General features: G+C 37.0%; 1 long non-coding RNA gene across 1 annotated transcript in view; it reads left to right on the plus strand.

The window, feature by feature from the left end:
- LOC125962032 (uncharacterized) overlaps nucleotides 1–19,479 on the plus strand; it is a 145,214-nt gene extending 125,735 nt beyond the window's left edge. The window contains exon 3 of the long non-coding RNA XR_007473323.1: nucleotides 18,878–19,479. This is a non-coding gene — a long non-coding RNA (uncharacterized LOC125962032). The remainder of the gene's footprint in view (nucleotides 1–18,877) is intronic.
- Nucleotides 19,480–24,774: the final 5,295 nt, after the last annotated feature.

The following is a 24,774-nucleotide window of genomic DNA, read 5'->3' on the forward strand; positions in this document are numbered from 1 at the left end:
ATCGAGGGACCCATAACTCAATACAAAAAAGATATAAACCACTGATTTAGAGACAGATTTGTAACTCAAATCCAGCATCTGAATAGGTCTTGGCATTCATGTTAGAAGCTCTCCTCACCCCTTGCTTTATTTTTCTACTTTTAGATTCTTAATGCTCATATACCAGGAAACTTTTCTATGGACTCACAAGATCTCTTCCTACAGAAGTTAGGAGTATTTTTGCTTTTTTTTCTTTTAATTCTCCTGATAGAACATGCATTTCCATGTTAGCCTTCACGCTTCGTCTGGAGTGGGAGTTATAACAAATGAGATGAGGTTAAGTGGGTGGTCCTTAGCATCAGAACAATAAGTGAAAATGAAAACTGTGCAGTTGTGAGATGGTTGCCTAATCTGAAAATTTGAACATCAGAGAGAAAACCTTTTGGGCAGCAAGAGATATACTCTCTACTAATTGCAAACAAAAGTCTGTGCTAATATAAATGCAACTAAGTCAAATGCTGGCTTAACTAGAATGAAAACTACCCTAGAAACATAGACTTCATTAAAAAAAAAATCACCTACCTATTCTTTCGTAAGATTTCATTTATTACTTTATTCCCTGAGTCACAGATAGTGCTTTTAGGAGCACCTCTTATAAATTACAGTTGAAACATTATTTTACACCACTGCAAAGCTATGCAAAGCTCCCATATCAAAGGAGACCAATTAAAAATATTGAGTAAACACAGTTTGGCTTTATTTGGAGAAAAATAACCAATCATTTTTCATTAACAAGACTATCTTTTTTTTTTATTGACAAGATTGTATATGGCTCTTGTCGTAAGTGACTCCAGTTTTTATTTTTGAAAAGAGGTGAAATATAAATACTTTCAACAAATAAAATGATGTGTCAGGTTTAGCTTGCCTTCCAACTTTCCTGCACGGGAAAAATTGTTCAAATTGTTTAAAAGTAATAAAGTGTCAAGTGATTATTGATGATGCCTCTACCATTTTAGATACATGATCATACATAATTGTATATTGTATATAGAAGGGAAACCCTGGGCTGCATATCATATTTTCTAATCAACTGTTGGTTTGCTGAAGCCAAATAACTTAACTCTTGAGGGTACGCTTTCCCCTTTCCTTCTAGAAGAACTGTAACGTGACGTATAGATCCGATCTGTGTGGCATATTCCAACCAGATGCTTTATGAAAAAATACTCTTTGGGCAGAAATTGGTATTGATTTATTTGAATAATAATATCAAGCTCCTTAGATTAATGACATAAAATTATGTTTATATTTCTGGATAGAAACATGTCAAATTAAAGAATGATAAATTCTTGGCCAACGTACTGTCACTTTCCCATATCGTGCTCAAGGCAGACATTACTAACCAACTCTGACATTCTTTTTCATGAGTTGGGACTTGGCTTCAAGAGCATTTGAACTACTCTTTCAATGGATTGTAGTTCACATGTAAGATGAGACTTATTTGCCTTGCATTTTGAAGCAGGCAAAATATAGCAGAGGGCCTGTAGGTCACTGCCTGGATTCTAAACCAAGAGTAAAACTGAGTTTTTTGAACCTTAAAATTTCAAAGGAAAAAGGATGGAGGATCCTTAGGTTACGTTGTCCTTTCTGCTCCATTTTTTATGAGAAAACAGACCTTCTATGCCTATGGAGGTACTGGGGGAGAGAGGAGGTTGTTGAGGGGATGTCCAATATCCTAACCCTTGTTTCAACCACTGTAATAAATACATATAGTAAAACTATTTCACAGAAGCTTTTTTTTCCCATGGAAAAAAATGCCAACAATGGTACAGCAGAAAAATCCAGAAGCACTGGAAGCTGCCCCAGTGATTAAATCTCAGTAAGTGCTGTGGGACTATTGGCTTTTTATATGGAAAAGAGCGAAACCCCTATTCTAATTTATCTCCCCATGAAAAGCCAACAGACCCACAGCCCTTACTGAATAGTCCACCTTCCCCACCGAAGTCTCCCAACCTCCTCCTTTACTTACCATTTTTGGGATCTCTATCCTAGTGCAATATTTATTTGTCTAACCCTGTGACAGTATTTACTATCTGAATGACTGCAACTTTATAAGTCTAGCTATCTGTTCATGACAAATTTGCCCAACCTTTGTCACTTTTCAGAATTGTCTTGGCTATGCTAGCACTTTTGTTCCTCCATATGAAGTTTAGAATCAATCTGTAAAGTTCTGTTAATAAACCTGTTGGTATTCTGATTGAATTTCTTTTTCATTTACAGATTAGGAGATCACTTACATTTTTACAATGTTGAGACTTTCTGTGCATGAACATGAAAATTCTGGCCATTCATCAAATCTATTCTTATGTCTTTCAACAACCTTTTCTTGTGAAAATCTCAAAGGTTAAGTTGATCTTAGCTACAGGTGAGACTTACTTGCCTAATGATACTGGAGTTGTTCTGGCTAGACTGGCCACGACTGAGGAGTTTTCAGCTCCATTCCGTGCTGTTCCTGATGGCAGTGTGCTCCTCATCCCTGTCTCCTTTGGTCCTAGTATCCCAGTGAGATCAAGTTACAACTGTCCACATATTAACTTGCTTGATAATGCACCTTTTAGCTTTCCCTTCTATGCCCCATTTCCTCTCTCTTACCCATATTTCCTGTGATCACCTCCTAATAAACCACATGTACTTTTATCCTTGCCTCAGGCTCTGCTTCTGGGGAAGAGCCAGACAAGTATTACATAGATTTCCATGCCAAATGTAATCGAGTCTAATTCTCAGAACCTAAAATTAAAGACACTCCACCTGTGATAACCTTCAGGTAGGGTCTTTCAGGGGAAGAGCATGGTCTTTGGGGCCTGATAGATGCCTGGATTCCAGCTTCCTGATTGTTTTCACTGTATGGTCTCGATAAATCTCTGTCTTCCACCTACATGAAAATAGTAACCTAAGGCTTAAGAATAATATTGTTCTGATTATTGAATGACATGTTAAATTTTACATTCATTCAACAAACATTTTTTTTCTCCAGACATAACTTATATAAGGAACATAGTTAAGTAGCTGGCACAGAGAGGTGAACAATAAATGGAAACAATGGTTGTTGCTGTACACTGATGAATGGGTGGCTGAGCAGATCTTGGAGAACTTATGACAATAGATGTTTGGTAGTAGGGACATGTATCTGTCATAGGTGTTGTGCACCAGGGCATCTTGTGCTCTGCATCAGGGGGTGAGCCTTTGAAGGTAAACAGACCTGGGTTCAAATACCCAGTGAATGACCCTGTCAACTTCTCTGGGACTATCTGTGGGATGATGATCGTGATGCCTTCTGCAGGGGCTGTGTGGGGAGGAGCTAAGGAGATAAGGGACGTAAAGGCCAGGCCTTCAGCAATGTTGCCTCTTAAATTGCCCTTTCTGAGGTTCTCCTGATTGCTGCCTACTGGGTACATTACATCACTTTCTCCTGACATAACATGTCACATCCAAAGGCATTTAGACAAGTCCTGTTGGTGGGCCCTGTTCTGTCCAATTCTTCAGAATTGACAGTAGTCAGAACAGAATACTGCTTTTTATACTCTTGATAAAGGCAGCAAACAGGACCCTGCTATCCACTCTCTAAGAAGTTTTCTAGAATGTAGCTTTAGAGAAAACATACCAAGGCCATGTTCAAAAGCAGGAGGATATAAGAATTCTATCCAGTCTTAATAAGCAATCTTAAGAAGAGGACAATTAAGTGAGGAAGAGGGAACATGATTTTTAAAGTCAGATAACTTGATTTTAATTCCAGGACTGCCATTTTGTAGGTACATGTGATCTTGGGCAGAATGCTTCATAGCTGACCTTCAGTTTCTTCAGTAAAATGCTAACACAATCTCATTTTGCAGTGTTATTAATAAGATTGTCAGGTAATCAGGAAAAAAACACGTGTATAAAACGCCCAGTTTACTGTATGGCACATAATCAAAACTCAGTAAATGGTAATAATTGATATTATGTAGCTAGTATATAAGCTGAAATATTTACTTCAAAAGTTTTTGTTTTTTTTTTTAATCTAGGGTTGTTAGTCTAAGGTATGAAATACAAGTGGGAAAGCCGTGTCTTACTTCCAATACCTATGGTTCTCAACTTTTATAAGTTTAACTTTCAAATGACCTGAATTCTTGTATATTATATATTAAAATCCCGAAATCACCTTTCCTCTACCAAATTCAGACTTGCACCTTACCAAACAGCCATGTCAAGTTTCCTTTACAGGGTGCTGCTTGCCAACCAGTTTTAGCAGCAATGCCATCACTGACTGCAAAGCAGCATTTATTTTCCGATTATCTGAGTAGTTTATGTATTCTCTCTTATTATTTTATAAACATGAATGGAAAATGGAAAAGTGATAGATATGATTCTAGTGGTAAGCATAGACTTAAGAAGGCAACTGTTCTACCTACAGAAAGCGATAGATCTTTTACCCTGGTTCTATTGACTCAAGGTGGTTAACTGTGTGTTCTCAAGTGAAAAAAATTAAACAGTACTGTGGGATGAGTAATTGATGCTTGAAGCTTGTGTCTTAAAAGCAAGAAGTAAGTAGGGACTTTATAACTTTCTTAAGGTCTCTGAGTAGATGCTCCCTTATAATGTGTATAACTACCCTTTGACCTTCATGTATTATTAGACTTTAGCATTTTAGTGATGTATATATCAATAGAAAACTGCCTACATTTCTAAAAAGTCAAACTGAAAATGCAAAATTTCTTTGTTTCTTTAAGGGATTATAATAACTCACGTGGTAACGTTGAACACGTCAGCAAAATCAGTGGCAATTTCCCATTTTGGTTCATAAAAATTGTAACATTTATTATTAATTAACTCTTTGTTTAATACGCCAAATTCTTCAAAGCATGAGTCCCACAAGGGGAAAAATACAAAAAGAGTTTGTAAAGAAAATAATGAGAAAAGGTTGGAAACCAAATGGGTCCAACAAACATAGCTGGGCAACTTTGTAACTTGAGCTGCAGCCATTAACTGGAACTGCAGAGATGGATCAGGGACTGGCTGATCTTATTATGTCTCTGTAGGGACTTTGTCTCTTTGAGGTTCGTTTCTTAAAGACAGAGCAGATAAAAGGTCTCTCAGTTCAGTCCTCACTGAAGCCTCTGCCCATGATGCCATGAATGAGGTAGGAAGTGGACGCCTGTCTGGGTAGCCTATATCCCAAGTTATATTTCCAATGCAGTTTGGAATCACCTTTCAACTACTACCGATTTTCTCCCTCATCTGATTAGAGGTGGTGGTGATGTTGGTGGTGTGAGAAAGAGAAAGGAGCAACACTGATTACAGATGCCTCTTTTGGGGTGAATATTCTTCAAAGCAATGCTATCTTGACAGGCAGGACCATTTTAACCTGATTCAGGGGAAGAGACCCATCTGCTTTTTTCTCTCTGACCTTTTAGTAGGTTGATGCTGCCTGTCTTCTCTTTTAATAATTGCAACACAGCTCTCCTATAAAAGAATCCATAAAATATGACTTAGTGCTGTAGCAAAACTATAAAAACCAATTACTAGCACAGCTCCTACAAGTCTGTGTTGAAATTTCAGAATAAAGGTAAGATTCTCCAGTTTCCTTAGAGAATTGCATTTCTTTTGATAGTGTCCTCCTTTAAAACATTGTAAATAAAATCATCTCTCTTGTCTACAGATAAAATAGTGTTACTATAAGTGTTTGCTATCAGCTTAAAAATGTTACAGACAAAATTTAAGAATCAAACTAGAGTCACAGACCATGTGGGATTTAGGTTTTAAGTTGACGTGTAAGGTAAAAATTGCCAATTGTCAAAATTACCAGTGAAAATGCATTAAATTACCCATAACGCACTATGGAACCATCTTTTAATAAATCCAAACATCTAGCGTGGCAGGAAAGATCACTGTTGAGCACCAAGTAAAGGGTTCTTTCGGGTTCAGGTGCCATGATGTTTTAAAAGAATCTTTAAATACTAGAATTGCTCTCTACCCGGTGAGACCTTCACTCCGTGAGAGCCATTAAAGTGGATAAAGTGAAAGACCTGAGGAACAGGCAGCTTTGGGCCCCAGTGACTCTTGTGACTGGAAAAGGATCCTTGGGCAAGAAGGTGGGCAACATTTCTCACATTATTTAACGGTTACTTTCTTTTGCTTTTTGATGAATATTATACAGTTAAATTTGCAGATGGCAAAAAAAGAAAGGACCACTGAATACTAGAAATTAAAACACAGTGTTTTTAGGAGCTATTCCTAGCAAATCTCAAAAGACTACAGACAAGTAAGCAGCCAGCAAATGTTTGATAATTCAAATACTCAATATTATTGAAAGCCTTTTTTGAAAAACACATATTGAAATTAGAAAAATCTGAATTACTAAGACTATAGGAAGTACACTGAGGTTTTGATGGAACAAAAAGTTGGCCATGTGACTGATCCTTCACTAAATAAAACCTTCCGCAAAGCAAAGTAGTGGCTTAAATTGTCTCTTTTACTGAGAGGTGAGTTGAGACAAGCTTCAGAGGGCCAAGCTGGGACTCCGAGGAAGCCTGCTCTCTTTACTCTCCACTCGCTGTCAGTGCTCTTGTTAGAACCGCAGATCTAACCCTTCTACTTAGGGTCTCTGGATCCAGTGACGTTCAGCCCTTCCCTGATGGCTGCATGTGTGTTGCCTGGATTTATGAAATGACTGGGCATCTAATTTCAGGTATAATAATCCAAAAAACATAAAAATGAGCGGTAGCATCACTCACTCATTCAGCTTTCTCTTGAGAAGGCCTCTCAGAGCTAAGTAATTCCATTTTGCATTTAGGCTGCTGGGCCCTGAAGACCGATGCTTGGGGACTGTCATGATGCAATAACTTTGAGTCACTGAGAGTGTTTACTCTGGGCATGTGACTTTGGGTACCATGCACACAGAGAAGGAGGCCAAGAAATTTTGAGAGAGACACCAACCCAGGAAAAATGATTAAAGGTATTTTCTCCTCCTTTGGGGGAAAATGTTGTATAAGAAGGTATTCCCTTAGAGTTACTCTGCCTTATCTTCACCTTCATGCCTCCACTGGAATGAACAGGAGCACAGGTAGTCTGTCTTTACTCACGTATCTTCACCTACCATACCTAGCACAGTGCCTGACAATTAGCACATGCTTGACACACATTTTAAAATTAATATGTTGAAGTTTATAGGTTATAAGTAGAGAAGGAAAGCCAATCGTGTACACAGTATTTTAAGTCACCACTCCCTTCCTGCCACACAACCAGATCCTGTGTGCCACTTAGAACTTCCCCTCCAAACAGCATCTTGTCCTTCTTCGTGCTTTCTTAGCTACCATGCCCACCCCATCCCTGATATTTCATAATGGTCTATGGCTGAACTCTGCGGCCAGCTGGCTTCACCACAGTGCAATGAAGTTTTACTGAACTGAAAATGTATTCAAAAACACAGAATTATAAATCATAATAATTATATAGGGTTTTCTCCTGCACTGTTGGTGGAAATGTAGATTGATACAGCCACTATGGAGAACAGTATGGAGGTTCCCTAAAAAACTAAAAATAAAAAAACCTACCCTATGACCCAGCAATCCCACTACTTGGCATATACCCTGAGAAAACCATGATTCAAAAAGATACATGTACCACAATGTTCATTGCAGCTAGCCAGGACATGGAAACAACCTAAATGTCCACTGACAGATGACTGGATAAAGAAGATGTGGCACATATATACAATGGAATATTACTCAGCCATAAAAAGAAACGAAATTGAGATATTTGTAGTGAGGTGGATGGACCTAGAGTCTGTCATACAGAGTGAAGTAAGTCAGAAAGAGAAAAACAAGTACCGTATGCTAATGCGTATATATGGAATCTAAAAAAACATTACTGATGAACCTAGTGGCAGGGCAGGAATAAAGACGCAGACGTAGAGAATGGACTTGAGGATACAGCAGGGGAAGGGGAAGCTGGGACGAAATGAGAAAGTAGCACTGACATATATACACTACCAAATGTAAAATAGACAGCTAGTGGGAAGCAGCCACATAGCGCAGGCAGATCAGCTGCTTGCTTTGTGACCATCTAGAGGGGTGGGAGGGAGGCTCAAGAGGGAGGGGATATGGGGATATATGTATACATATAGCTGATTCACTTTGTTGTACAACAGAAGCTAAACATTGTAAAGCAATTATACTCCAATAAAGTTGTAAAAAATAATAATGATTATATAGGGTTTAAAAAAAATTGAAGTATAGTTGATTTGCAATACTGAGCACAGCATAATGATTCAGTTTCTTTTCTGATTATATTCCATTATAAGTTATTACAAGATATTGAATATAATTCCCTGTGCTATACAGTAAATCCTTGTTGCTTATCTATTTTATGTATAGTAGTTTTTTATCTTTTAAATCACTCCAAATATATCCCTCCCCCCTACCCCGCTTCCCCCTTTGGTAACCATAAGTTTGTTTTCTATGTCTGTGAATCTGTTTTCTGTTCTGTATATAGATTCATTTGTATTATTTTTTAGATTCCATATAGTGATATTACATAGTATTTGTGATATATAGTATTTGTCTTTGTCTGACTTACTTCACAAAGTATAATGTTGTCTAGGTCCATCCATGTTGTGGCAAATTACAATATCTCATTCTTTTTTATGGCTGAGTCATATTCCATTGTATATATATTTGTGTGTGTGTATATATATATATATATATCTCACATCTTCCTAAGCCTGTCATCTGTTAATGGGCACTTGGGTTGTTTCCATGCCTTGACTATTGTAAATAGTGCTGCTATGAACATTGGGGTACATGTAGCTTTTGATTTAGAGTTTTCATTTTTTGCATATTGACCCCTTGTCAGTTGCATCATTTGCAACTTTTTCTCTTATTCCATAGGTTGTCTTTTTATTTTGTTGATGGTTTCCTTTACTTTGCAAAAGCTTTTAAATTTGATTAGGTTCCATTTGTTTATTTTTGCTTTTACTTATATAGGTTTTAAATTTTAATAAAAAACATAATATTCAATACTTCTTAATGTAACTGGAGATTAAAACTGTAATTTTAATTACAGTATATGATATTGATATTGGTCTCAGATCAGGGTGTGTTAATATTTTGCCGCTGTGTGGTCCTTCTCACAAGAATGAGATCTTCTTTCATTCCTGTCTTTGGGTGGTTGAGTGTCCAAATGGTGACATTAATTCACTGTGTGATCCATTCCGGTTGATTTGGATTTTCTTATTGGCCTTCAGCCTCCTTTTTCAAGCTTTGCTTCTTGTTTGCATCATTCCCATTGTTGTAAAGTGTCTGGCTAAGAACTTGGCCTCATTCACTGGATATCTGGCATTCCTGTCTTATCCTAGCTCACTGACCTCTTACTTTAGAAACTCTGCTCTCTTATAGTCTTTCCAATAGCTTTAATCTGCCCCATCTGATGCTGAAATGACAGCATTTGGTAGACAAAAGATAAAATGGAAAAGGTTCAATTCGTTACCATCCACCAAATTTGGATTAGGTCTGGTTGCAAAAACCCCCCAAATGCGTCCATAATGCTTATCAATTGCATGAGTACTTTCCACTGTTTGGCTTTTTTCGTTCAGAATTGTTTGTGAGATTTATTCATGTGGTTGCATGTAGTTGTAGACTGTAATTCTCACTGCGGTACAGTATTTCACTGTGTGAATATACCACAATGCATTTCTGTTGGGTATATACATCAGAATGGAATCACTAAGTTATAGGGTATGCCTATGTTTATCTTTAGGAGATAATGCCAGTTTTCCAAAGTGGTCGTACCGAATGTCTCATCTACCAGCAGTCTATGAGAATGCCAGTTGTTCTGCATTCTCATCAGTACTTGGTATTATCTGTCCCTTGTTATGGTCATTTGGTGGATGTCATTTTATTATCTTTTATTTTGATCCAAATATTGGAGTATATGCTAGGGGGTTCTTAGAGGTACTTTAAACTGGTATCTATTCATGATCTGAGCAGTTAGCTTTTACAGTGTCTTTTATGTAGTGCTGAGCCTCTCTCTTGGTCTGTCTCTGTCCTTTTAAAAGACAAGATGCTTCATAAATCAGGAATAAAGTTACTTTATCCACTTTAAAGTTACTTTATTTTAGCTTTAAAATTTAATTAACATGGAGACACAATAATCTGTTGTTTCTTTTTAAAATTAACTCTAAAATAATAAATAGTCTTATTCTAAGCCATACGCTGAGACTTTAAAGATCACTCTGTGCCAACAGATTGTTGTATAACTTCTGTAATGGCCATTGACAAAAAGCAATAACAGCTGACCTTAAAACCACCTCTTTGTGTGCTTTGGTGCCTTTAACCCTGCTGCAGGATAAAGACTACTTAATCCTGTGTGCACAGTGATTCCTGGTTCCGTGTGTGAAATCAAGGACTTAAATAAGAGCACTACAGGATATATATTCACTATCTTCATGGGTCTTTCAGAATTCAGAAGACGTGATTAATCCACATGTATAAGTTATAGAAAAATAAAAACTGAGTATGTAGTCAGTTGTTAAATAGGATGTTCTAATGATAATTGCAAAACCTTTAATGTTATTATTATACTGTATTGTAAATTTTTGTTTAATAGTTTCCCACACTAGACACAGTTCCATGAAGACAAGGACCACACCTATCTTCCTTTCTGTATTCTCAGTGCTAGTACAGTGCTTGATACATTATAGCACTTAATACATATTTATGAGGTTAAACTGAAGGAAGAAAAAACATGAGTTAGAATAAGTATCCAGAGAAAAATGATTAAGATTTAGGTAGGCAGAAAGGAAAAGGGGAGTTTTCTAGGCAGAGAACACATACCAGTTTTATACTAGTGTTTCCTTTCATTGCTATAATCCTTTGTATTTAAAAAATTTCACATAATTATCCCAATTGATTCCCCCAGAAAACCATATAAGTTTATGGGACTCAATGAAGTAAATAAAATATTAAAAAGATATAGGCTTGTTCACAAACAAAATCAATAACTCTGTAGATAACAAATGAAACAGGAAAATGAAGAAATAAGTGCAGGGGTGAAACCCTCTAGCTGAGCTTCACTCTGGAATCAGGACAAAGAAGGACTAAACTCAGGAAGGGCTAGGAGCTCTGTACCTGTAGTTTACTGGGGATTGCACGTGGGGAGCTAAAGCTGGGCTCACTGATGATACCAGGAGGTAATGTGAGTTTTCTCAACTTGACAAAGGAGGAAGAAAAAGGTTGTTGTCCACTGTTGCTTGGGATACAGTTGTGACCTAGGGAAGCTGACGAATATACACTCAACTTTATAAAGTGACTGAGCTTGGGGACTTGGATCTCGGATATCCCCAATATCACCATGGAGCAGGAACATAAGCCCCTATTAAATATTTGGTTGGACCAGGAGTCCTGGGTGGGGGGCTGAGTAGAGGCAACAGCGAAACTTTTAGGTAAGGTGGTGTGAGGAGAGTGGGTTGGAAGGAGGGATAGAAGGAAAGTCTCAGAAAAAGTAAGATAGATATAAAAATTTCAAAGTACAAAGAAACTCAATGCTAGTGTAAAGGAGATGTAAAGGAGATGTAAAATGTAAAGGAGAATATAATGGCAATAAAAGAAAACTACAGTTGATTCTTGAACAATGTGGGGTTAGGGGTGCCAACCCCCTGCATAGTACAAAACTCGCATATAACTTTTGGCTTCCCCCAGACTTAACTACTAATAGCCTACTGTTGACAAGAAGCCTTACCAATAACATAAACAGTTGATTAACACATATTTTGTATATCATATGTACATCTACATATATTTTATGCATTCAGGATATACTTAACTTTTTCTTAATTTTTTTGCAATTTCTAGGCTACAGAGTTTGTGAGTTTTTTCAAATTGTTGCAAATGTCCAAGAATTTTTCAATGTTTATTGAAAAAAAATCCACCTATAAGTGGACTTGCACAGTTCAAACCTGTGCAGTTCAAGGGTCACTGTATATATAGGGCATTCTCATAAGTGAACCTAAATGAAAAAATTTAAATAGAGATTTGCAAATTGCTTATCAATGTATTTTCAAAGATACTATTGAGTAGGGTGTACCAGGAATGCAGTGAGATTCAACATGAGAAAATCTATGAGTGCAGTCTATCACACAAATAGATTAAAGGGAAAAAACCCCATAAAAATAGTATCATTAGAGGCAGATAATACTTGATAAATTTCAACACACAATCCTGATTTTTTAAAAAGTCCATTATCCACAGCTAATGGAACCAGAGATGTTTCCAACTGAGACATCCCATTCATTTGTTGGCCAGTGGCATAACAAGGAACAAAGACCTGAAGGATGTGGGTTTCCTATCTTGGAGTTTGGATTATATGTGGATTCCCCAAGTGGGAAGCAGAGCTAAAATGTCCTCTCCTTGATATCTGTGCCTGCCATTTTGGGACACATGCATCTGAAAAATAAGATGGACCTGGTCTACAGAAGTAGGAGACACCACAAAGCCCAAGAAAGAAGAGACCATCCCTGGTTCTCTTTTCTTCTTTTTTATTTTTTAAATTTAATTTTATTTATTTTTTTATACAGCAGGTTCTTATTAGTCATCCATTTATACACATCAGTGTATACATGTCAATCCCAATCTCCCAATTCATCACACCATCCCCCCCCACCCCTGCTGCTTTCCCCCCTTGCTGTCCATACGTTTTTTTCTCTACTTCTGTGTCTCAGTTTCTGCTCTGCAAACCGGTTCATCTGTACCATTTTCTAGGTTCCACGTAATGCATTAATATACAATATTTGGTTTTCTCTTTCTGACTTACTTCACTTTGTATGACAGTCTCTAGATGCATCCACGTGTCTACAAAGGACTCAATTTCATTCTTTTTTATGGCTGAGTAATATTCCATTGTGTGTGTATTTTATATATATATATATATATATATGTATATATTTATATATATAGTATATACTGTAGCTTCTTTATCCATTCATCTGTCTATGGGCATTTAGGTTGCTTCCATGACCTGGCTATTGTAAACAGTGCTGCAATGAACATTGGGGTGCATGTGTCTTTTTGAATTATGGTTTCCACTGGGTATATGCCCAGTAGTGGGATTACTGAATCATATGGTAATTCTATTTTTAGTTTTTTAAGGAACCTCCATACTGTTCTCCATAGTGGCTGTATCAATTTACATTCCCACCAACAATGCAAGAGGGTTCCCTTTTCTCCACACCCTCTCTAGCATTTGTTATTTGTAGATTTTCTGATGATACCCATTCTAACTGGTGTGCGGAGATACCTCATTGTAGTTTTGATTTGCATTTCTCTAACAATTAGCGATGTTGAGCTGCTTTTCATGTGCCTCTTGTCCATCTGTATGTCTTCTTTGGAGGAATGTCTATTTAGGTCTTCTGCCCATTTTTGGATTGGGTTGTGTGTTTTTTTAATATTGAGGTGCATGAGCTGTTTATATATTTTGGAGATTAATCCTTTGTCCGTTGATTCGTTTGCAAATATTTTCTCCCATTCTGAGGGTTGTCTTTTCACCTTGTTTATGGTTTCCTTTGCGGTGCAAAAGCTTTGAAGTTTCATTAGGTCCCATTTATTTATTTTTGTTTTTATTTCCATTACTCTAGGAGATGGATCAAAAAATATCTTTCTGTGATTTATGTCAAAGAGTGTTCTTCCTATGTTTTCCTCTAAGAGTTTTATAGTGCCCCATCTTACATTTAGGTCTGTAATCCATTTGGAGTTTATTTTTGTGTATGGTGTTAGGGAGTGTTCTAATTTCATTCTTGTACATGTAGCTGTCCAGTTTTCCCAGCACCAATTACTGAAGAGACTGTCTTTTCTCCATTGTTTATCCTTGCCGCCTTTGTCATAGATTAGTTGTCATAGGTGCGTAGGTTTATCTATGGGCTTTCTATCCTGTTCCATTGATCTATATTTCTGTTTTTGTGCCAGTACCATATTGTCTTGATTACTGTAACTTTGTGGTATAGCCTGAAGTCAGGGGGTCTGATTCCTCTGGCTCCGTTTTTTTCCCTCAATACTGCTTTGGCTATTTGGGGTCTTTTGTGTCTCCATACAAATTTTAAGATTTTCTGTTCTAGTTCTGTAAAAAATGCCATTTGTAATTTGATAGAGATTGCATTGAATCCGTAGATTGCTATGGGTAGTATAGTCATTTTCACAATATTGATTCTTCCAATCCAAGAACATGATATATCTCTCCATCTGTTGGTATATTTAATTTCTTTCATCAGTGTCTTATAGTTTTCTGCATACAGTTCTTTTGTCTCCCTAGGTAGGTTTATTCCTAAGTATTTTATTCTTTTTGTTGCAATGGTAAATGGGAGTGTTTCCTTAATTTCTCTTTCAGATTTTTCATCAGTAGTGTATAGGAATGTAAGAGATTTCTGTGCATTAATTTTGTATCCTGCAAATTTACCAAATTCATTGATTAGCTCTAGTAGTTTTCTGGTGGCATCTTTAGGATTCACTAAGTATAGTATCATGTCATCTGCAAACAGTGACAGTTTTACTTCTTCTTTTCCAATTTGTATTCCTTTTATTTCTTTTTCTTCTCTGATTGCTGTGGCTAGGACTTCCAAAACTATGTTGAATCATAGTGGTGAGAGTGGACATCCTTGTCTTGTTCCTGAACTCAGAGGAAATGCTTTCAGTTTTTCACCATTGAGAATGATGTTTGCTGTGGGTTTGTCATATATGGCCTTTATCATGTTGAGGTAGGTTCCCTCTATGCCCATTTTATGGAGGGTTTTTATCATAAATGGCTGTTGAATTTTGTCAAAAGCTTTTCCTGCATCTATTGAGATGATCACATGTTTTTTATCCTTCAGTTTGTTAATATGGTGTATCATATTGATTGATTTGCATATATTGAAGAATCCTTGCATTCCTGGAATAAACCCCACTTGATCATGGTGTATGATCCTTATAATGTGTCGTTGAATTCTGTTTGCTACTATTTTGTTGAGGATTTTTGCATCTATATTCATCAGTGATACTGGTCTGTAATTTTCTTTTTTTGTAGTATCTTTGTCTGGTTTTGGTATCAGGGTGATGGTGGCCTCATAGAATGAGTTTAGGTGTTTTCCTTCCTCTACAATTTTTTGGAAGAGTTTGAGAAGGATGGGTGTTAGCTCTTCTCTAAAAGTGTGATAGAATTCGCCTGTGAAGCCATCTGGTCCTGGACATTTGTTTGTTGGAAGATTTTTAATCACAGTTTCAATTTCATTACTTGTGATTGGCCTGTTCATATTTTCTATTTCTTCCTGGTTCAGTCTTGGAAGGTGATACCTTTCTAAGAATTTGTCCATTTTATAGGCATAGAGTTGCCGGTAGTAGTCTCTTAGGATGCTTTGTATTTCTGCGGTGTCGGTTGTAACTTCTCCTTTTTCATTTCTAATTTTATTGATTTGAGTCCTCTCCCTCTTTTTCTTGATGAGTCTGGCTAATGGTTTATCAATTTTGTTTATCTTCTCAAAGATCCAGCTTTTAATTTTATTGATCTTTTCTATTGTTTTTTTTGTTTCTATTTCATTTATTTCTGCCCTGATCTTGATGATTTCTTTCCTTCTGCTAACTTTGGGTTTTGTTTGTTCTTCTCTCTCTAGTTCCTTTAGGTGTAACGTTAGATTATTTGAGATTTTTCTTGTTTCTTGAGGTAGGCTTGTATAGCTATAAAATTCCCTCTTAGAACTGCTTTTGCTGCATCCCATAGGTTTTGGATCGTCATGTTTTCATTGTCATTTGTCTCGAGGTATTTTTTGATTTCTTCAGTGATCTATTGGTTATTTAGTAACATATTGTTTAGCCTCCATGTGTTTGTGTTTTTTACGTTTTTTCCTCTGTAATTGATTTCTAATCTCACAACATTGTGGTCGGAAGAGATGTTTGATATGATTTCAATTTTCTTAAATTTATTGAGGCTTGATTTGTGACCCAAGATATGATCTATCCTGGAGAATGTTCTATGAGCACTTGAGAAGAAAGTATAATCTGCTGTTTTTGAATGGAATGTCCTATAAATATCAATTAACTCTATCTGGTCTATTGTGGCATTTAAAGCTTGTGTTTCCTTATTAATTTTCTGTTTCGATGATCTGTCCATTGGTTTAAGTGAGGTGTTAAAATCCCCACTATTATTGTGTTACTGTCGCTTTCCTCTTTTAGAACTGTTAGCAGTTGCCTTATGTATTGTGGTGCTCCTATGTTGGGTGCATATATATTTATAATTGTTATATCTTCTTCTTAGATTGATCCCTTGATCATTATTTAGTGTCCTTCCTTGTCTCTTGTAACATTCTTTATTTTAAAGTCTATTTTATCTGATATAAGTATTGATACTCCAGCTTTCTTTTGATTTCCATTTGCATGAAATATCTTTTTCCATCCCGTCACTTTCAGTATGTATGTGCCCCTAGGTCTGAAGTGGGTCTCTTGTAGACTGCATATATATGGGTCTTCTTTTTGTATCCATTCAGCAAGCCTGTGTGTTTTGGTTGGAGCATTTAATCCATTCACAGTTAAGGTAATTATCGATATGTATGTTCCTATGACCATTTTCTTAATTGTTTTGGGTTTGTTTTAGTAGGTCCTTTTCTTCTCTTTTGTTTCCCAGTTAGAGAAGTTCCTTTAGCTTTTGTTGTAGAGCTAGTTTGTTGGTGCTGAATTCTCTTAGCTTTTGCTTGTCTGTAAAGCTTTTGTTTTCTCCTTTGAATCTGAATGAGATCATTGCAGGGTAGAGTAATCTTGGTTGTGGGTTCTTCCCTTTCATCTCTTTATGTATATCATGCCACTCCCTTCTGCCTTCTAAAGTTTATGCTGAGAAATCAGCTGTTCACCTTATGGGAGTTCCCTTGTATGTTATTTGTCATTTTTCCCTTGATGCTTTCAATAATTTTTCTTTGTCTTTAATTTTTGCCAATTTGATTACTATGTGTCTTGGCATGTTTCTCCTTAAAGGATAAAAAGGTTTATCCTTTTGGGGGCTCTCTGCACTTTATGGACTTGGGTGGCTATTTCCTTTTCCATGTTAGGGAAGTTTTTGACTATAATCTCTTCAAATATTTTCTTAGGTGCTTTCTCTCTATCTTCTCTTGCTGGGACCCCTATAATGCGCATATTGTTGTGTTTAATGTTGTCCCAGAGGTCTCTTAGGCTGTCTTCATTTCTTTTCATTCTTTTTCTTTATTCTGTTCCACAGTAGTGAATTCCAGCATTCTGTCTTCCAGGTCACTTATCCGTTTTCTGCCTCAGTTAGTCTGCTATTGATTTCTTCTAGCATATTTTTCATTTCAGTTATTGTATTGTTCATCTCTGTTTGTTTGTTCTTTAATTCTTCTAGATATTTGTTAAACATTTCTTGCATCTTCTTGATCTTTGCCTCCATTCTTTTTCTGAGGTCCTGATCATCTTCACTATCATTATTCCTAATTCTCTTTCTGGAAGATTGCCTATCTCTGTTTCATTTAGTTGGTTTTCTGGGGTTTTATCTTGTTCTTTCATCTGGTACATAGCCCTCTGCCTTTTCATCTTGTCTATCTTTCTGTGAATGTGGTTTTTGTTCAACAGGCTGCAGGATTGTAGTTCTTCTTGCTTCTTCTGTCTGCCCTCTGGTGGATGAGGCTATCGAAGAGGCTTGTGGAAGTTTCCTGATGGGAGGGACTGGTGGTGGGTCGAGCTGGCTATTGCTCTGGTGGGCAGAGCTCGGTAAAACTTTAATCTGCTTGTCTGCTGATGGGTGGGGCTGGGTTCCTTCCCTGTTGGTTGTTTGGCCTGAGGTGACCCAACACTGGAGCCTAGTTGGGCTCTTTGGTAGAACTAATGGTGGACTCTGGGAGGGCTCATGCCAAGGAGTACTTTGCAGAACTTCTGCTGCCAGTGTCCTTGTCCTCATGGTGGGGCACAGCCACCCCCCGCCTCTGAAGGAGACCCTCCTACACTAACAGGTAGGTCTGGGTCAGTCTCCTATGGGGTCACTGCTCCTTCCCCTGTGTCCCAGTGCACACACTACTTGGTGTGTGCCCTCCAAGAGTGGAGTCTCTACTTCCCCCAGCCCTGTCAAAGTCCTGCAATCAAAGCCCTCTAGCCTTCAAAGTCTGATTCTCTAGGAATTCCTCCTCCCTTTGCCAGACTCCCAGGTTTGGAAGCCTGACGTGGGGCTCAGAACTTTCACTCCAGTGGGTGGGCTTCTGTTGTACAAGTGTTCTCCAGTTTGTGAGTCACCCACGAAGCAGTTACGGGATTTGATTTTATTGTGATTGCGCCCCTCCTGCCATCTCATTGTGGCTTCTCCTTTGTCTTTGCATATGGTGTATCTTTTTAGTGAGTTCCAGTGTCTTCCTGTTGATGACTGTTAAGCAGTTAGTTGTGATTTCGGTGTTCTTGAAAGAGGAAGTGAGAGCACATCCTTCTACTCCACCATCTTGAACCTATCTCCGTATCCCTTGTTCTTGATGGCTCTCCATTTCCGATAAAGCTCTCCAGTTCAGAATAGCATAAATCCAACTAAACTTTCCTTCCTTTTTGTGGATTTCATTAAATATCAGCATTCTTACAATTATCTCCTCCTCACTCCCTTTAAACTTGAGCTTCTTTTGTAGTCTAAAAAAATGTTTAGAAAAGATATAATGATAGAATCTTTACGTCAATAATCAATACTAAATGTGGAAACATATTTTAATGTTTAGGAAGGTAGAAAGTGGTTTCTGAAGACCTAGGAGATAGTTTCTGATCTTTGGTAAAACTCTAAAATAGATTTAAAAAATAATGATTTGCAGCTTGGGAAAATTAACTTGTAATTATTCACAGCTATACCCCAACATTTTCTTTGGTACCCAATGCAGGGGACATTGGTTTGAGCCCTGGTCCAGGAAGATCCCACATGCTGCCGAACAACTAAGCCCGTGTGCCACAACTACTGAGCCAGTATGCCACACTACTGAAGCCTGCGTGCCTAGAACCCATACTCTGCAACAAGAGAAGCCACCACAATGAGAAGCCCGCACACGGCAATGAAGAGTAGCCCCGGCTCGCTGCAGCTAGAGAAAGCCCGCGAGCAGCAATGAAGACCCAACACAGCCAAAAATAAATAAATAAATAAATAAATTTATTTTTAATAAAAGAAGAAAAGAAAGGATAAATAATATAAACAGGGATTTAAATAAAAAGGTACTTTTGATTGAAAAATTAAGATGAATATGCACATTGAAATTTGATGCTATTTTATAAAATAAATGGTAAAAAAAATCCTCTACATGAGTATTTCTCTCTCTGTATTTGTGTGTTAAATAACTATTCCTTCAACATTATATGAATGCAGAAAAAAAATACAGAAGGATACGGACTAATTTTGCAAGAATGTTTATGGATTAGTAAATAGGGGTAAGAGAGCCAAATTAAAAAGGAAAAGAAAAGGGAAGAAAAGAGAAAAAAAAAAAAAAAGAAAAAGGGGGAAAAAAGCAAAAGAAACAGCCTACACTAAAATAGCTAGTATGTATGATGTAATCACATACATACATTGTTATAAAATTGTACAGAAATGTAGACATGAAAAAATAATTAAGATTAAAAAGTACGTTGCAACCAAACTTGCTAGAGAATATATCCAAGGAATTCATATCAGTATGTAGATGGTCTTCTGCTTGCAGTTTCACAAAATGTAGTCCAAAGTGGCCATGGAGACCAAGCATAGTCCTTGATTATTATCAATCTGAAGTTATTATGTATGTGTTCGGCTTGACTGTATTAAAGGAACAGGGGTCAGTTGAATCTGGATTTATGGTTTATTCCAGGGGTCAGCAAACTTTCTACAAAAAAACCAAATAGTAACTATTTTAGGCTTTCTGGGCCATATCGTCTCTATCATGACTACTCATCTCTGCTCCTGTAGGCAAAAGCAGTCATAGACTTCGATGGTTAATTTTATGTGTTAAATTGGGGAGGCTAGAGTATCCAGTTGTTTAATCGAATGCTAATTTAGGCATTGTAGTGAATATATTTTGTATAGTAATTGTAGATAGATAGACAGAAAATAGCTGATAGATGATAGATAGATATAGATAGATAGATAGAAAGATAGATAGGTATTGCATACTATTGGTTCTGTTTCTGTGGAGAACCCTGACTTATACAGAGATAATAAATATATAGATATAAATATATAGATAAATATCTATAAATAATAAATCTCTCTCTATATATAAATATATAGATATTTATTGGAATAGTGTTCAAATAAAACTATTTACAGTAACAGGTAGTGGATCACATTTGGCCTTGTACCATAGTTTTCCAACCTTTAGTACTATCAATAATAAAAGATAGTTGCTTTTATTAAAAACTCTGTTTCCATTTCCTCCCCACCCCCCACACTGCTATCTAAAGATGAAGGACCAGTTGTACTAGAGATGGCTTGTGACAGTTTGCAAGGGGCAGTAGTTAGACTTTTCAGGAATTTGTGAGCTGATTTTTTTTTTTTTTTTCGGTACGCGGGTCTCTCACTGTTGTGGCCTCTCCCGTTGCGGAGCACAGGCTCCGGACGCGCAGGCTCAGCGGCCATGGCTCACGGGCCCATCTGCTCCACGGCATGTGGGATCTTCCCAGACCGGGGCACGAACCCACGTCCTCTGCATCGGCAGGCGGACTCAACCACTGCGTCATCAGAGAAGCCCTGTGAGCTGATTTTTAAACACAGCCATTCTTAAAAATTGAATTATATAAACTTGCAATGAAACAACTTGTATTAAAAATGGGAAACAAATACTCAAAGCTCATCACTTCCTATTTGTTTTATGACATTTTATTATTACCTATGCTTCTGTGGTTATTTGCATCTATTGTATCTTTATGGCAGAAACACCATATAATGGTGTTGCACATTCTTTCTTAATTCCAAATTCAGTGATAATCACATTGGTTGCTTAAAATTGGCCATGGTAGAAGTATCAACACCAAAGAAATCAACAAATACTACAAATCAAGGCTTGATTTATTGTGTTGTTGGTTGTCTAGATTTAAGAAAGTGATGTAGAAAATGCTAATAAAACATAAACAAAAATAAGTGTTGTGTTTATAACTCATATTGTAAATAATACAGAAACTCGAGGAAATATTCTATAGTATTCAAAAACTATTATCCAATTTAGTAAAGAAGTTGCTCACATTATTGATGAATGGGTGGGTCTGTGACATACATCTTTGTTGTTTCACTTTTGTCTTACTCATTAACATAAATAATATTAACCACAATTTATTTGTAAACTACATTTATACATCAGTTACAGCCATAGGTTTGCCATAGGTACAAGAGTTCAGCAAAAATCAGTGAAAGTGTTGTGTGACAATCAGCTAGCTATATGGAATTTAAAATAGAGAGCACTGCATATTTTATTATTATATATATTATATATAATAATAAATAATTATATATAATATATAAATTATATATAATAATAAATAATTATATATAATTTATATAATATATAAATTATATATATATGTATGTGTATGTATATATATATATATAATTTTTTTCAGGAGCAGCCTGGAAAGGCCACATTGAAATTACATAAGAAATGGAATTGTTGGAGGCAGAAAATAATAGACCAGTAGTTTATTAATCCTGCAAAATAGGGCATAATTAAGAGAGAAAGATAAGTGAGGAAAAAAGCAACACTAGCCAGGATCTTTTTATATAAGCAGTAGGGAGAGAGGCAAGATTTTTGAGCAGCTACTATAAAGAATTGGGTAGAGAAGATCTTTAGAATATTTTGCCATGGAATGTAATATAATTCCTCTTTGTGGGAATTTAGTAAAAATTTACATTTTTTTCATCTTTTTAGACATTTGTGTTTCTTTTGAATGCATACCTAAACTTTGATGGGCATGAAGCAGTTGGGTTGTATTTAGATCACATGGTATTTTCATACTATAATTATTATTTGGAGTTAATGTGGGTTCACTATGAACAAATTATGCCAAACTTGCTTTCTTTCCCCTTAGGATAGGGTAGTTACACTAGCATATCTTGAGAACAACAAGAGAAACAACAATACATTTATTACTATATTAATTATCATTTTTATATTATTGGCAGCTGTTCTACATTCTTTACATGGATTAATTCACTTAATCATCACAACAACCAAATGAGGCAGGTACAAATAATTTAGCATCATCATTTTACGAATCAGGGAATAGAACTAGAGAGGGGGAGAAACTTGCTCCAAAGCATGTAGCTAGCAAAGTCTAGTGGGATTAGAATCAAGGCAACCTAGTCCTGAGGGTCACACTATAATGCTACAAAATCACCAAGCATTAGCAAAACAGTGTAAAATTCATCTTGTCCTTGGTTTGTAAAGGGCACTGATATCAATCAAAAGATGGCTGTCTGTCAGGGTGTTGGAAAGCTGCCTGTATTTGATTTTATTGACTGATTTCATAAAAGCATTTCTTGAGCATCTGGTTGTTTAACAGAATGTCACAGGAGAGACAAAGATGAATAAAACATGACTCCTCGTTTGAGGAGCTTAAAATCCAGATATTCACTGTTTGTTTTTTTTTTTTTTAAATCAATCTCTTGAATGAAGTCAAGAAGCAAATCAAGTATGTCCCAAAACTGGGACAGGATTTTAAAAAATTCAAATTCAAAAAGCTCCTAACAGTTTCCACTAATATTCTGAAACTAATCAGCATCACCATAATGTAAAGATTTGCTTATTCAAAATCAAGTGCATAGATACAGCAGAAAAAAATCTGCTTTCATGGCAGCTTCTGTAAAACATAGCTAGAGGTTTTAGGATTAACCTCAGGACTAAAGTGCTATTGAAATTTGTGATGTGCTCTTAGGTTATAGTAATAGAAATAATATGTCCAGAATGAGAGCTTTTTGGTTTTGTTTTTTTTATTCCTTGGAGCTCTGCAGTGGTCAACCATCTTGGCAATATTCTTTTCAGTTCAGGCTGTAACATTTTAACAGGAACATTAAAAATTTGTGACTGAGACACATGGAAAAGGGTAACTAAATCAAGTCATATGAAGAATGACTGAAGAAACTGAGGATGTTTAGCCTGGACAAGGAAGGCTCAGAAAGTATGGGGATCAGATTCCAAAATATTTGGAGGGTTGTCATGTGGAAGAAGGAGTGAACTCTTGAGCAGCTCCAAAAGTAAAATGAGCACAAACCACCTGAAGGTTATCTCGGGTGAGCAAAAGAAAGCTGGAAGTGTTGAGCTGTTAAATAATGGATTGGGCTTCCATGGGCTAGAGAAAGGGCTCTAGAGAGGGTGCTGAGAGGAGGATGGCTTGGGGGCTGCTGTCGAAGAGCATCATGGTGAAAGCATCTTCCAAAATTAAAAACCCATGATTTATAATGACGTAACACAAACAGTTCCCTAAACCTGTAGGACACACACAGGAAGATCGTATTTTCCTCAAATACATGAAAATTATACAACTAACCTATGAGTAGCAATTATCTTTATATTGTTCCTATAAACAAAAGAAGCAGTGACATTTAGGTCATGAAAAGAGAAGAACTAAGTGGCCTGTGCAATTGCTTTTGGGCATAGAAAGTCCAGGAACTGTGGGCATAAGCCCCGAGGTATCTACTCCATGGAGAACAGGGGCTCTTTTGATACGCAGAAGTGAACAGAGAAGGAATACAAGGTTCACGCTGGATGCAACTTTAAATCCTTCAGCACAGTGCCTAGCAGTCATAAAAAAGCAAACAGAAGTCAGCAAAGCCTTTCCAGAGGTGATGAATAGAAACAGAACAAATTACTCTCACCTAAATAAATGCTATATCCACGCACTGCCTCTGCAAAGAGACAAGGGCAAAAATTCTGGCACGTGGGCCTTCAGGTAATTTACACAAACCAAGTTAATGTAATTGGCAAGTGGACACCTAAAGACAGAGCATTTAAAGAGAATCCCATCGAGGCCAGAAGAGGCCAAAGGGATCTGGTAGAAGAGAAAGTTCTAGGCTTGTTGAATACAGGAAAAAAAAAAAGAGAGAGACTGAGATTGCAATCCAGACAAAGCTTAGTGGAGAGTCAAGAAGAGTTAAGGGGAACAGACCTTTGCTTAGCTGATGAAAACCCTCGATGAAATCCCAACCACACCATGCAATTTATTGAAAGTTGTTTCTTCCCCACTAACCAACCAGCTTCCACGAGTCTCAAGCATTCTTTCTGACTTATTTCATTAACATTTCCTTCTTTTTCTGGAGTGGTCAGAGCCCTAGGGAATCTCTCTCTCTCCTCGCTCCTTGCCCCCAACCAGTGGGGCATTGAATGAGAGCCAGAGTGTTGTCTGCGTAAAGAGAAATTGCAAAACCACAAATTGCAGAAAATCGTTACTGCCAAAAATCGAAAGGAACACACAATATCACCAGGCCTCTTAAAAAGCAATTGCGCATTTCACAGGCCTTTGGATAATTCAGGTTTGTTTGGTAACTTTCTCACCCATACCACCCAGAAGACAATTCTCTTCCACCAGAGGCAGTGGTCCCAAAGAGTATGTGTAATGGAAAAGAAAGAAAAAATGTGGGTGCAAGACTCTCCAGGGGCATGATATGTTTGGATTTGGTTCTTTTTGTTTTATTGTGCAGTGTCGATTTTAAGGCCCAAAGTTTGCTTCCAGAGTCCCCAGAGACTCCCACATAAACAGCGAAAGCCTCCAGTAATCTAATAAGAATCCCTTGAAGATAGAAAGCGTTTTTAGATGACAAAATCTTTCTGAA

The sequence above is a fragment of the Orcinus orca genome, chromosome 19, assembly GCF_937001465.1.
Source record: "Orcinus orca chromosome 19, mOrcOrc1.1, whole genome shotgun sequence".
Taxonomy (NCBI): domain Eukaryota; kingdom Metazoa; phylum Chordata; class Mammalia; order Artiodactyla; family Delphinidae; genus Orcinus; species Orcinus orca.